General features: G+C 48.9%; 1 pseudogene; it reads left to right on the forward strand.

Annotated features, from left to right (window-relative positions):
- The window catches only part of LOC106723304, a 6,437-nt pseudogene extending 4,048 nt beyond the window's left edge, over positions 1-2,389 (forward strand).
- Positions 2,390-8,063: the final 5,674 nt, after the last annotated feature.

Consider the following 8,063-nt stretch of genomic DNA (forward strand, 5'->3'; position numbering starts at 1 on the left):
CGGCCGGACGGGAGGCACCCCAGGGAGGCACTCGGAGCCTGGAAGGTGGTCGGGAGCAGGGAGGTGGGCGGCTCAACGCAGGAGCGCCCCCTACTGGCCCGCCACACCCTGCACCTATCTCCTTAAAACTTGCCAGGCTGTGTGGACTGAGAAGGGTCTACAAACCCTGTAGTTTTTACCCCACTGTGGCTTAACACACACACGTGACATGAGTTTTGCTTGTCAGAAGTTTGACGTGCAATTCCCCAGAAACCCCTATACCTATCACTTTGAAGCTTGGCAGCCTTCATGCTCCTAGGAGAGGCTACCAACCCTGCAAGTTTCATTCAAATTAGACAAAAAAAAAACAAAGTTATAAATATTTCTTTGATTCCCTATTATACTCTATGGCTGAATTCACGAATCGGCTCCAAATCGGCTCCGAGTCTTCCGAAGCGATTCGGTTAAATCAAATAGGAAAAACAATTCAGATTTCTGAATCAAATGACTTTCATATTAATCAGACAAATCCAAATTGAAAAGTTCCCTATTTGCACCGGCCTATTGGTTTGCTATTGAGAGTGTGACACTGATAACTTGATACACAGACTGGATTATGAGTTAACAGCCCAGGGTAGTGCAGTAACTTCCATGCTGTAGGGGTCTCGGTTGTAGCCGTCTTGGTCTAAGGCAGAGCTTTCCAAACTGTGTGCCGCGACACATTAGTGTGTCGGCGGCAGTGTGTAGGTGTGTCGCGCTAAATGCAGAATATTTTGCGGAAGGGCACCGCGGAGCTCCCTTACTCGCGTCTGCTTCCCTTGGCCCCTCCTCCGGAACTGAATTACTGTGTCACAAAATGATGCATGTCTAAAAAGTGTGTCACCAACATGAAAAGCTTGGAAAGCTCTGGTCTAAGGACATAGGAAGACATCTCCCCAAAGAACACTGTCTGCCACTATCCTTCAGGATGTTTAAAAGAGATCATAGATTTAGTTAACACAGGTTGTTTCCTAAATTCACGGGCTGAATTTTTCTTCATCTTGACTTAGATTTCTAAAAACAAATTGGAGAGAGAGATTAAAACCAACCAACCAAACAAACAAACAAACAAACAAAAAACAGTGGCAATATTTCACTTTACTGATCATCATTGGGTTTGATTTGTCAGACCTTGTTTTTTATGTTGATTGTTTCCAACATGCAGGCTTCAGCGTGGACATCCTCATGACTCAGACTCCAGAGTCCCTGGCAGTATCTGCAGGAGACACAGTCACCATCAAGTGCAAAGCCAGCTCCAGTGTTAGCAACTGCATGCACTTGTATCAACAGAAACCAGGGCAGACTCCTAAGCTCCTTCTCTACTACACAAGCTACCGCCCCTCCCTGACCCCCCCGACCGGGTCAGTGGCAGTGGGTCTGGCACTGACTTCACTTTCTCCATCAGCCGGGTGGAAGCTGGGGATGCTGGAGACTATTACTGTCATCAGGGTGCTAGTTACCCTCTCCCAGTGCTACTGCCCCATACAAAAGCCTTGCTGCTCTGTTCAGGTTTGTGGTCCCGGCTCCACCTGCTTCCCGCACAGTCACAGGCCAGGGACTCAGCAGACCCGGTACAGCAGGGCCAGGGGATGCTCACATTTGCCCCCACCAAGTCTCTCAGTTCAAAAATCACCCTTTATCTCTTAGACCTGATATGAAAGTCATATACTTCCTCCTGACATAGGGCCTGACAATCTTGACCCACTCTTGATGCTGGGAGTGATGGACTGCCTTTAAGGTGCAAATTCCTCTGCGTTGTGACAAACGGGAGGTTTTGTACATATTCCAAATACAGGTTTCCAGTAACCTGGGCTGAAAAACACGGCAGGGAGGTTAGACCAGGAACAAGCAATATGAACCCAGGAAAACCATCAAGCATCGCATAAGAAACAAAACAATGCTAACACTTGGAAATCCATAGAGAGGCCATTACACGCACTTTGATGCTGTCCCACAATGCACCAGTGAGTTGACTACGAGTCCAGGATTTAATATTTGTGGCCCAGGTCACTAGTTGTCAAACCTCAGCTAAGTCTTTTCATATTTCTCCTCCAGTGGAAGCACTGCAGGGCAGACTGAGGGTGCCCAGGTCCCCTGGCAGTACAGTACAATCCTCACATTCACTGATCTGATACTTAAGTCTGGGTTCGTTGTACTTGTCTCAGGGGCATATCACCCTTTTCTGGCATTTTGTTCCACCCCAGGGTCATGAACTTATTCCTCATTCTCTCTTAGGGTCTTGTTTTGGTTTGGAAATATCCCCATCTCAGGAATTTTGGGGTTTTTTTATCTGATATCCAGTTGTTCCAACACCAAACCTGACTGTCAGCTCAATGCGGTCGACTTCGACCCATCTTCCCCCTTGCCCTAGGGTCACACAACTTCTGTCCGGAAGGGACAACCCAGGTCCTTGTCCTGCCTCCCCACATGCCTGGGGCACACAACGGCGCTGAAGGAGTGCTGCACTCCCGGGCACGACGGCTGTCTGAGCTCCACCAGCTCCTCAACAAAGACATCAGTCGGACTGAAAAGGGCAGACTGGCAGGGACACCAGTGCGGCCAGTACACGGCACCCAGTTGAATTGAATCAGCTATAAGATAAAAGCACAAAAAGCCCTGCTGAAGCACCCGATCAATACAAACACTGTGCAGCTAGAATGAAATATTTTGCTGCTTCTTCTGGTAAAGTGTGTTTTTGGGGGTTTTTTCTAAACTTCTGTAAGCAGTCAATGATACTATGGTGCAGGGGGACATCCAAGACAAATGCTGTCCTGGAGTCATTAAGCTGGGCCCGGGACTGGAAGTTTACATGTTGGGACTGTCCTGCCCAAGTAGAGATGGGTGGTCACCTGAGGCAGCAAGGAGGATGACGAAGTGGCATCCTCATCCATAATGCCCTGAAGGATGAAGAGCTGCCCTAGCCCTGACAGCCCCGAGTGAGAGGAAGCCACAATACTGAGAGGATCCTCACACTGTTCAGAGCTGCGTCCGTCTGCCGAGGTCTGACTGTCCACGCCTGATGTCTCCTTCTCCTCGCGGTGCACAGGTCCCACAGTGGCACCCAGCACAGGGTAGGGGCAGCAAGGCCAGCAACTTCCAGCCCTGGCAGGACTGGAAATCTTCACTGGGGTTTAGTGGTGACCAGTGTGGGATCTCTACTGTGGCTTAGTGGTGACCTACTGGGGTTCAGTGCCGACCATGCATGGGAGTGCAGGTAGTGAAAGTCCCCTGGTGCTATTCTCACCCTGAGGCCACGGGAGCTTTGTCACTGCCTTGTAGGGAACCCAGAGTTCACTCCCGGTTTACCCAGTGACAACTCATGTGAGCCCTCGTAGGGTGACACCGTATAGAGATGGAGATGGTCAGCAGTGAGGCAGAGCCAGGGGTCAGCAGAGGTACGAGCAGCATGTGAAGACCGAGGCCATGGGGCTGCACCTGTGTGACACTGCTGGGGAAGATGAGAGTCGGTCGTGGAGTGAGAGACCCACACACTGTCCTGATCCCTGCGCAGAGACACTGCTGTCAGCAATGGCATCAGCACAGAGCAGGGCTGTGTCTGCCCCTGCCCTGCAGTCTCTGCCCTGGGCCCAGGGACGGTGCATTTACATAGAGGTGCTGCTTTGCATAAGGACAGCGCCCTGCTCTGGGGAGCAGCTATAAAGGGGCCGGTTTAACGCTTGGTGTCTCTCAGCTCCGTGTCAGTCGGTGCAGAAGCAGCAAGATGCTGTGGCAGACTCAGCTCCTCTGGCTCCTCGTGCTCTGGGCAAAGGGTAAGGGCAGCAGGAGGGAAAGGCACAGCACACAACTATCACTAGTACTGAAGGTTTAGACAAAGTTTTTTGTATTATATTTTGAGCAAGATATAATGTTAGTCCTTTTCTCTCTCTAGTAATAAATTAAGTATTTAAAAGGAAATCATATTCTAAAAAAAAAAAGCAAAAAACACCTGCCTTTGCTTGCTATTATTTCATTTAAGTTGTTCTAGTTTCTATTCCTGGTGACTGTTTTATTTTCCATTGCAGGCTCCAGCGGGGACATTGTTGTGACTCAGACTCCAGAGTCCCTGGCAGTGTCCCCTGGAGAGACAGTCACCATCAAGTGCAAAACCAGCTCCGGTGTTGGCAACAACATGCACTTCTACCAGCAGAAACCAGGGCAGGCTCCAAAGCTCCTTGTCTACTACGCAAGCAGGCGCCCCTCCGGGATCCCCGACCGGTTCAGTGGCAGTGGGTCTGGCACTGACTTTACATTCACCATCAGACAGGTGGAAGCTGGAGATGCTGGAGATTATTACTGTCAGCAGAGTTATAGCTCTCCCACAGTGCTACAGCCCCGTACAAAAACCTCCCTGCTCTGCTCAGTCCTGCTGCTCCCGGCACCAGCTGCTTCCTGCCCAGCCACAGGCCAGGGCCTCTCCTGCCCCGTCACAGCAGGGCGGGGCGGGGCTGAGCTTGTTTAGGGATTTTCCCCATCATTTCTCCCCCTCAGTCACAGATCTCTGTCCCAGCCCCACAGACCTCTCATCCAGTGACTCCTGACACACTGCTCAGCTGTCTCCTTTGCATTACTCAGGCTTATTTGCCTGGAACAAACACATGATTTTCCCCTGAGATTTTCTTCTCCCTTAGGCACAAGTCTTATTTAGCCTGTGACACATCCATGTGGATAGGGTAGACATCCCTTGTCTTAGGCTGGACTTTCAGGCTGAGAGGAGCCAGGCACTATTGTGCTGGGCTGCCTTGATGCCTCCTGCTGATCCTCTGCGTTTCCAGGCTAACGAGGCCAGGGACAGGGGGGCAGGTTCAAGCAGGTGCAGCAGGAAATGCAGAAGTCTGTGTCCTGCCTCAGGGCTATTTCTACCATTTTCCCCAGTGCTTGTACCACGCTAGAACAATTGAAAGCAAAGCCTCGCTCCCTGCCAGAACCGTGTCCCCCTGCCTGGGCACAGAGCCAGGTTCGCTCTTGCTTGTTCCCCTTCTCTTCCTATGAACCTTCCCACCTCAGTGTCCCAATGGCTCAGCTCACACAGGAAGGCACCACTCATCCCTTCCTGGCCTGCATCCTTGGGTTTGGGATGTGAGACATCAGGGTCCCAGTCATTCTTAGGGGAGATACAGGCCCAAAAAAACATTTCCTGAGGAGGTGCCTTGACCAGCAGCCTCCTGAGCGAAGGTGAGTGCCTGCCCCTGCTGTGAGCTGTGTCACCCCGGCAGTCTGGAGCGATGTAAAACATCTTCCATGCAAACATGGCCCTGCCCTCTCCCCAGGGAGGGGTCATGGCTCGTCCAAGAGCAGCTTCCTAAAACTTATGTGAAAAAGTGTCCCGACCCCAACAGAGGGTGGTGAGTGATCATCACTGCCTTTACACTGCATCAAACATATCTCCTGCCCAGGAAGGGGGCTGAGAAGAGACTGGGTTTCATTAAATCAGCACCTTACCATTGGTAAAATGCTACATTCATAAGGTATCCTAACATAGAAGCAATCTGGTTAATTTAATGGCACCTTCTGAACAATAGCGAGCAGCATGACACAGCTAATCCTTCCTCAAAATAATCATAGTATAATCTCATTATGATGATGCAAGGTAAGGGCAGGAAGGCTGTCCCCAAATCAGATCAGAGGTGATATGTGGCCAGGAGCTCCATGAAGGGTTGCTGTACTATCCATTGCTTTCCAGGCAAACCAGGTGGCATTTCCCCTTTTGAGCAGGTGAAAAGATCTCACCGTGCACATTACAGTCCTGTCTTCAAGCACTAGAAGTGAAGGCTTCATTTGAGTCCAACATATCCAATGCAAGCATATACCTCCTATGCACCTGCTCAGTGCCCCGGGACTTGCACATCCCCCATGAAAAACGCAGAGGTCCCTATCACCAAACACCCTCCTCCAATGAGGAAGCATGTACTGAGCAACAATTAATGGTCTTAGTGACCTGCTCTACTGATGAGCGACATGGAAGTGCCCAAAAGGTAAGCGGGATTTCCTTTAAAGCAAAAAGCACATTCACACCGTGCAGCCTCTGCTCCACTGTCAGCAATCATCTTCTAGGAGCAGTCCTGTCCTGAGCAGTGACAGGACTGTTGTCACTGTGGTCAGTAGGAGCTGGACCTTATTGAACTATGACCTTAGATTTAGCAAGTAGGGAGCGCTGACCAGGCTACAGTGAGCTGAGGCATCAGCAGGCGATTGAAGCTGAGATGATGACACAGACTTGAATGACTGAGCTCTGCTGAGTAGACAGAATCTGACTGGATTTGGCTGATGTGGCCCAAAACACACAATTAAAAAATGAAAATAATTAAAAATATGATGTGTCGGCCCCAAGCGGGAGTTCAGGATCTTTGGAGTCATGACAGAAAATGAGAATGTGCCTGTCCATGTAGTGTTGACCATGCTACAAGTTGTTGGAGGTAAATACATTGCTGGTTTTCTTGACTCAAGCCAGACTTTAACATCTGTGATAGATTTGCCTAGGTCAAGATCGGGTGAACTTACTGAAAGTTGTGGAAATAAGTTTAACCAGGCCTCTTACTTGACTAAGAAGGGAGAGAAAGAGAAGAGAAAAAGATGCTGATGCTGATGCTATGTGTTTTAAAATGTTCTAAGATAAGGAAAAACCTTCATGCCTTGTTTTGTCTGTGTGCAGATGTTAACCTCCTCCTTTCCAGGAACCAAAAAAAAAAAAACCCCAAAACCCACGACACTGATAGCTGTTCCCAAAACACAACGTGTTTGCTGAAAAAGTTAACTCCTTACGTGTGACAAACGAAGGATCAACATCTTTCTGTTACTCTCAAGGTTGCTTTGTCTGAACCCTGCATCTTTTCTCGCTGCCTAAAGTATACATATGCTTGTAAACTTGTAGAGCTCAGAGTTCCTTTGAGAACTCTCCCTGTGATCACTTGTATAGCTTTAAATAAACCTAGATGGCTCTGCCAATTCTAATACAACCACAACGCGAAGTTTGATTTCTTCCACAAAGTAAAGCAACTAACTTTCATGACTTTGCCCTTGAACAGGCAAGCTCTTTGCTGCATGGCTCTTACTGCTGTAATTCTGCAAGGGTCAGCGGCGGGAGAGAGATGAAGTTGGCATATTGCATCTGTCTGTCTAGATATCTGAACTTCTCCACCTCCAAGGTGCTGAACCCATTATAAAATGTACCTCTGAGCAGATGGCATCAAATCTAAATCCCCTTTAACATCTTTCCATTCACTTCCCTGAGCAATCGAGAGGGCCTGCTACAGTGAACATTGGAACAATGCCCTGTCTCTTGTTAGTTCCTGGGGACACTCTGCACACTGCATTTACACCAACTGAGCATCCGCACCTGGAGGCTGCATTATTCTACCGAACATTACAAGGGCCAAGATTTCCCGCATGTGCAATGATAACCTTTCTGTACACTCCCATGAACCACTGGTCTCTCTCAGTGCTAAAAACCCTACAAGCACCAAAGTGCTGCTGTTTTGATGACCCTGGACCCCTGTTCAACCTGCTCCTCCTGAAGGATGCTGAGCATGACCTGCAGCTGTTTTCTCCTGACAATGCAGCCATGAAGGAGATGGGAAGCCTCAAGCATCATTGAGTTGAGCCTTGCGTTTGCATATCTTTCCATGCCTGACCCTTAGAAGATGTAGGATCTGAGGTGCTTTAAGTTCCTCCTGTACAACAGTAAGCTTTGAAACTTTCCCCAAGTAAGGAAGCACCATGGTGTTATGGCTGCATCTTAACTGGCGATTCTTCTCTGTGTTCAAAGGTAGGTATCAGACATTCATTATGTGGATGTTGAGGCCATTATTACAAAAAGAGACTCACTCCAAGATTTCTCTCTCTCCTGTCCTAGAATCCAGTGAGGTGATCAATATAACAGATACCAGCTTCTCTGGCACTGAATCCTCTTGAGATGATCACCATCCAATGCAAGGCTTCAAGCTCAGTGAGATTTGAAATGAAATTATGTGTGTTCAAGCAAGGAGAAACTCCCAAGCTCCTCATGTATGATGGAAGCAGCTGTTTCACTGGGGTCCTCAAGTGGTTCA

This window comes from Alligator sinensis, unplaced genomic scaffold (assembly GCF_000455745.1).
Source record: "Alligator sinensis unplaced genomic scaffold, ASM45574v1 scaffold2044_1, whole genome shotgun sequence".
In the NCBI taxonomy this organism is placed as follows: domain Eukaryota; kingdom Metazoa; phylum Chordata; order Crocodylia; family Alligatoridae; genus Alligator; species Alligator sinensis.